The sequence below is a fragment of the Miniopterus schreibersii genome, assembly GCF_964146895.1.
Source record: "Miniopterus schreibersii genome assembly, chromosome: 9".
In the NCBI taxonomy this organism is placed as follows: Eukaryota; Metazoa; Chordata; class Mammalia; order Chiroptera; family Miniopteridae; genus Miniopterus; species Miniopterus schreibersii.
Genome location: NC_138118.1, coordinates 9,576,225 through 9,582,434, shown reverse-complemented (window position 1 = coordinate 9,582,434; position 6,210 = coordinate 9,576,225). Strand labels below are relative to the sequence as shown.

At 41.7% G+C, this 6,210-nt stretch overlaps 1 pseudogene across 1 annotated transcript; it reads right to left on the bottom strand.

The window, feature by feature from the left end:
• Window positions 1-4,467: 4,467 nt before the first annotated feature.
• On the bottom strand, window positions 4,468-4,950 carry LOC308561667 (large ribosomal subunit protein eL21 pseudogene; annotated as a pseudogene). Its single transcript has one exon. The product of its transcript is annotated as a large ribosomal subunit protein eL21 pseudogene (transcript).
• Window positions 4,951-6,210: the final 1,260 nt, after the last annotated feature.

Here is a 6,210-nt window from a genome sequence, read left to right as displayed (position 1 = left end):
TTATTACAACTGATGAACATACATTGACATATCATTATCACCTAAAGCCCATAGTTTATATTAGGGGTGGGGTTGCTTTGACTTTTTATTTATTAAAATCTGTTGCCTGATTTTAAAAAAACAAAACACACACACACACAAAAACTTGTTACTGCCTAAAATCTTGGAAAAGTAGAAAAACATATAGAAGAAAATAAAAATCGCCTGCACTATCACTCAGGAAAAGCCCACTGGAACACGTTGGGATATAGACTTCCAGGGGCTTCCTTCTGTCAGGGTTGGTAGCTAGATAGACAGGAGCCAGGTTGGATGGCTCAGATCAAGGGGAAGACGTGGGAGACGTCTTGATAAACAAGAATTAACCAAGAGTTAGCAGGCCGGGGAGTGAGGAAAGGGGAGGCTCGAAACCTCCAGGATGTGGTCTAGCAGCAAGCTGAGCATCCGGTGGGGCAGCCTTGAAACCTGAGGAGGTATTTTTGCACAACCCAGCTCCAGGGTATAAAATTTCAAATGCCCAACCGAGCGAGCAGGGCACTAGCAGGCAGGGCCCGTGGCGTGGCCTCGGCTAAGCTGCCCCCTCGGACTGCATCTGAGTGTATTTCCTTTTCCTGCAAAACCCTCGCGTGCTTTGCTGCCATGTGGGACTGTCTCTTGTTTGAGTTTCTTCCTACAAGCAAGACAAGCACCTGGGGAGCGGAGACCACCTCTAACACTTCCTCTTGCTATCTTTTTCAACTTAGTTTTTCACCTGTTTGTATGAAACATTTTCCCTTGTTTTTTTCCTGAAGAGAATTTTTAATGGCTACATAGCATTTCGTTGCACAGTTATAACGCTATTTAAGCAAATTCAGTACAGAAAAGACTGTATGTATGCAATTATTTAAATTCACGCATGCTAGGCTTCATTAAATAAAGTCCAAAACGTATAATTTTGGGGTTGAATGTACAAATGTAATTAAGGTTTTGCTACATATTTCACATTGAATTGATTTAAACCCCTGCCAGTGCACTAATACTCTTATAATAGTAAAAGAATGTGGGAGAGGGCTATATTTTCTATAAAAAGAAATAGGAGTGTGTTCTTTCTCTCTCTTGAGCATATGGTGCCTTTTCGCACTCCCTTCTTCCCCCAGAGCCCTCTCTCTTTCCCTCTCTTTCTGGAGCAGGCTGGCACCTTTCCCATCTCCTTGCCTCAGGTGCCTTTTCTTTGCCTTTCTTTTTCCTAAGCTTCAAAGGCCTTTCTTTTGCCTCTGTAACTTGTTTACTGAGCCCACACAGGCCAGCTGGCTCACTTCTGTCTCTGTGACTTTCTAAACTTTTGCTTGTATTTGAAAAAGAAGGAAAGAGGAAGGAAGGAAGGGAGGAAGGAAGGAAGGAAGGAAGGAAGGAAGGAAGGAAGGAAGGAAGGAAGGAAGGAAGGGGGGAAGGAACTACTGGCAGAGACAGCAACTACTGGCTTCTAGAGGAGCTAAATGGATATCGTTTTCCATTTCCAAGGAATGGATGTTCACCAGTGTAAGGGAAAAACTGAATTCATTCATTGTACAATTAACGGGGGGGGGGGGGGGGGGGGGAGACACACTATACTTGAAGCTTTAAAAAGTTCTGAATTCAACTATTCCAATAGGAAGCAAAACTTCAAATTGCATATTTTATTACCAAATCTCACCTGGAGTGATTCAATTCAAATATTTATGAGCAATGAATAATGAACTGAGTGTAATAAATGGTTATTTCTCTCAATGATTGATACTTACATGCAAGAAGGGAATATTCTTGGGATTGAAGTGTGATTGGGCCTCACGATTTCAACAAGAAATTTCTTCCTATGCAACAAATTATAGGAAATCGTGGTTTTGAAAGAACTTTTCCCCTTTCCACTTTGCAGTAGGAGTGGCATTGGGGAGGCAGCCTGAAATAATGGGAAAGTTTTAATTTTTAAATTTTTAAATATGTTTTATTGATTTTAGAGAGAGGGAGGGAGAGGAGGAGAGAGAAAGAAACATCGATGTGAGGGAGAAACATCGATTGGTGGTCTCCTGTACACATCCCAACCAGGGATTGAACCCGAAACCTGGGTGTGTGCCCTGACTGGAAATCGAACCAGTGACCTTTCAGTGCATGGGATGTCACTCAACCAACTAAACGACACTGGCCAGTGCTAACGGAAGTTTTTAGAAAGATTTTCAAAGATGTAAGATTACTCAAGGTGCATCCACATTTGACACATAGCTATTGAGCACCTACTGTGTTCAAGGTCCTGTGCTGGCAAATGAGTGTAGTAAGATGATTAAACTGAGCTTCTGGTCCTCACAATCTATTGAGAGATGATTAATCATAGTACATAGTAAGTGACATTGAAGTTCCATAAGGAAGAATAAATTCTTCTTGGGAGACAGGAACTGGGCTATTCAAGAAAGACCTCAACTTTTAGGCATCCAGTCATTCAAGTCTGTACATTTCACTATGACTAAAACATTAGAAACAGGGAAGAAACAGTGTTCCCAAGAGACTACTTTTTAGACTGGTGAAGAGTCAGGAATACTTATAATCATAAAGCTATAAACTGATGTTATCTTTTTTTTAACTTCTATAGAAGCTCTAATCTTTTTTTTAAAAAAATTCAGTTACAGTTTACATTCAATATTATTATTTCTTTAATATATCTTTATTGATTTCAGAGAGAGGAAGGGTGAGGGAGAGAGAGAGAGAAACATCAGTGATGAGAGAGTCATTGATTGAGCCCGCAACCCGGGCATGTGCCCTGACCGGGAATCGAACCGAGATCCCCTGGATCCTAGGTCAATGCTCAAACGCTGAGCCATGCCAGCTGGGCTCAATATTATTTTTTATTAGTTTCAAGTGTACAGCATAATGGGAATGTTATCTTTTAAAAATTCAAATGAATAGTAAAGAAATATTTTTAAGATTGGTAATATTTTTCCCTTATAATTCTAGAGGCTTTCCCCCATTGTTTTCTAGCTTTCTGTGTGGCCGTGGAGAAATCTGATTTTGTTCTGACTCTTAGTTCGTTATATATGACCTGTTTGTTTGTTTTCTCTTCAGAAGCTTTTAGGATTACTCATTACCTTCTGAGAGGTTCTAAGAAGTCTCCCCTTTTCTCTTGTTGCTTGATTCCCAAGCATGGGCATGCACACTTTGTTCTGTTCCCAATGGTGATAGCTAAGACTTGGCTAGAACATTTAACAGACTTTTTAAAAAAATATGTTTTTATTGATTTCAGAAAGAGGAGGGGAGGGGAGGAGAGAGATAGAAACATCAAAGATGAGAGAGTTGTCATCGATGGGCTGCCTCCTGCACGCCCCCTACTGGGGACCAACCATGTTTCCTGACGGGGAATCAAACCGGTGACCTCCTGGCTCATGGGTCGACGCTCAAATACAGAGCCACACCAGCCGGCCTTAACAGTCTTTATTCAATGGTTTAAGATTTCAGAATGAACTTCCAAGACATTAGGCTAAATGTTTTTGTATTTATCATCCTTAACCCGTAGATAATTTACAACTTTTCTGACAACTCATTTTTTTATTATAATGTTTTTCTCACTCAAAAGCATACTTAAATAAATATTCTATAAGTAGCAATATTTTGACATGATGGTGTCAGACAAAGACCCACTCACCAATTCACTTGAATTCACTTTTAGTTAAAAATATCATGTGGACCAAATCTGAATTGTGTGCTGTGTTTGACATTTATACTGGGTGTGTTTTCGTGTGCATTGAGAGAGAGGGATTCATCTGTCTGTTTTGAAGTGCTTTTCTGTTTAGTTTTCATTTTGTTGTAAAGGGGTGTGTGTGTGTGTGTGTGTGTGTGTGTGTGTGTGTGATAACTATTTTTAGGAGCATGTTGAGTGCAAATTAGTATGCAAAGACAAAATCTATGGAACGAACATTTCTCTAAGAGAGTGTAAAGGAAACAGTATTCAGATACACAGTACTGCCCTGCATTATTAAGACAAATGTTTCAGAATTACAAAGAACACTTTAGCTCCTGGACCTCAGCTACATTCCAAAAAAGCTCTTTCCTTTGCATTTGCACGACTAAAGCAAAATTGCATTGGTTTTCCTGGAACTCAGGGACGACTGGCCTTGGTATAAATCAAGCCTCCTCTAGGAGGCTGATGACTGTTTATACATTTTAAGTGACGACAGTTTTCAGTACCTACTCTTGCTGGAGTCCAGTCTTTTTCTTCTTCTTTTTTTTAATAGTACAGAGACCTTTAATTAAAAAAATTTTTTATTTATTGATTTTAGGGAGAGAGGAAGAGAGAGAGTGAGAGAAACATCAAGTTTTGTTGTTCCACTTATTTATGCATTCATTGGTTGATTTTTGTATGTGCTCTGACTGGGGATTGAACCCACAACCTTGGGGTATCAGGATGATTCTCTATCCAACTGAGCTACCCGGCCAGGGCTAGAGGTGTTTCATGCTTTTTCACACTTGTCATGCCACGAATTCATAGGGAACAGGTTCCAGCAGCCCAGGCTCCTTTCCATGGGTCCTCACAAAGTGAGCTTCTCTGGGTGGAGCAGGCTGGTGCTTCCTCAGAACCCAGGTACCTTTCTCTCTGGCTTCCTTCTTTATCTGATAATTTTCCTTCCCACATTTCAGGAAGCGGTCTTGGCTCTTAGATTGCTTAATATGTTCGATACATACACCCATTCTCTTGGCAAGAAGCTTGCCCTTAACTTGTTTGTTCACAACAATGCCCACCACACGCTGGGTGACACTGTAGACTCTTCCAGTTTTGCCGTGGGAACATTTGTGGGGCATTTCTTTTTGAACAGTGCCCATTCCCTTGATGTCTACAGTATCACCTTTCTTGTAGATTCACATGTATGTGGCCAAAAGAACAACTCTATGTTTTCTCAAAGGCCTGAAGAACATAGAGCGGGTGCCTCTCCTCTTTCCCTTTGTATTAGTCATTTTGGTGAATGACTGAAAAATAGTGGTTCCAGCCAAAATGTGGAGTCCAGTCTTTTTTGTTGTTTTTGTTAATCCTGACCCCAGGATGTTTTTTCCATTGATTTTTTTAGAGAGAATGGAAGGGGTGGGGAGAGACAGAGAGAGAGAAACATCAATGATGAGAGAGAGAAACATCAATGATGAGAGAGAGAGAAAGGGAGAGAGAGAGAAACATCAATGATGAGAGAGAGAGAAACATCAATGATGAGAGTCACTGATCGGCTGCCTCCTGCATGCCCCCTGCTGGGGATCGAGCCCGCAACCCGGGCATGTACCCTGACCGGGAATCGAACCTCCGATCTCCTGAATCCTAGGTTGACGCTGCACCGCTGAGCCCCTCCCCACCCCGCCGGGTGCTTACCCTTGAACTATTAATTTTTTTCCTTTTTTCCCCCTCTGAATTCCTTAACGTCATAAGAAAGCCCATTAAAAGTGCCTCCACAGAGCAAGCAGACTATCCGAATATGGGCCTTTTCTCTGCCCCTAGACATTCCCAGAACAGTTTGCAAAGGCGTTGCTCCCAGTCCTTCAGCTGACTCACTCTGTCCATAAAGGTGGTAAGTGGAACTGAGCCTCATGGTCAATATTTAGTTCACAGCCCACTTCATGATTCCTGTCCTTCAAACAAGGGGAAAATATGCCTTTTCTCCTGTAACTCCCCAGCCCTTACGTGACTTATTTGCCTCTGCATGTAATGTTCTGAAAACATTATTTACCTAAAAGAAAAAAAGGATTGGAGAGGGTAAAAATAATCACCTGCAAACATCTGTCCTGTACCTTTCTCTTTGAAGATGGCTCACAAGAACCAAATATTTGAGGGGGAAACAGCTATAAGTGAGGCAAATACTTGGAATGGAGCAGAGGGCGAGGAGACTAAAGCAGCAGGAAGCAAGTTCGAGATTTATGGCTACCAATAATTTGGGAGATGTTAAGGTGATACAGAGTAGAAGAGGAATTACAGCCCAGTAGGAGAAATGACATGCCCTCTGTGTTGGGTGTCCCCCAAGCCCACCCTCATTTTCAGTGATTTGCTAGAAAGATTCACAAGGTCCAGAGATTTCCTCCAATTCCAGTTACAGTTTATTACAGAAAAAGGATCAGCAGAGGGAAAGGTGCAGAGGGGAACCAGGAACAGACCTCCTCTCCCAGTGGAGTCCCACAGACCACACTTACAGCCACAAAGTGTAACAACGTGTGTGAAGTGTTCCCGATCAAGGAAAT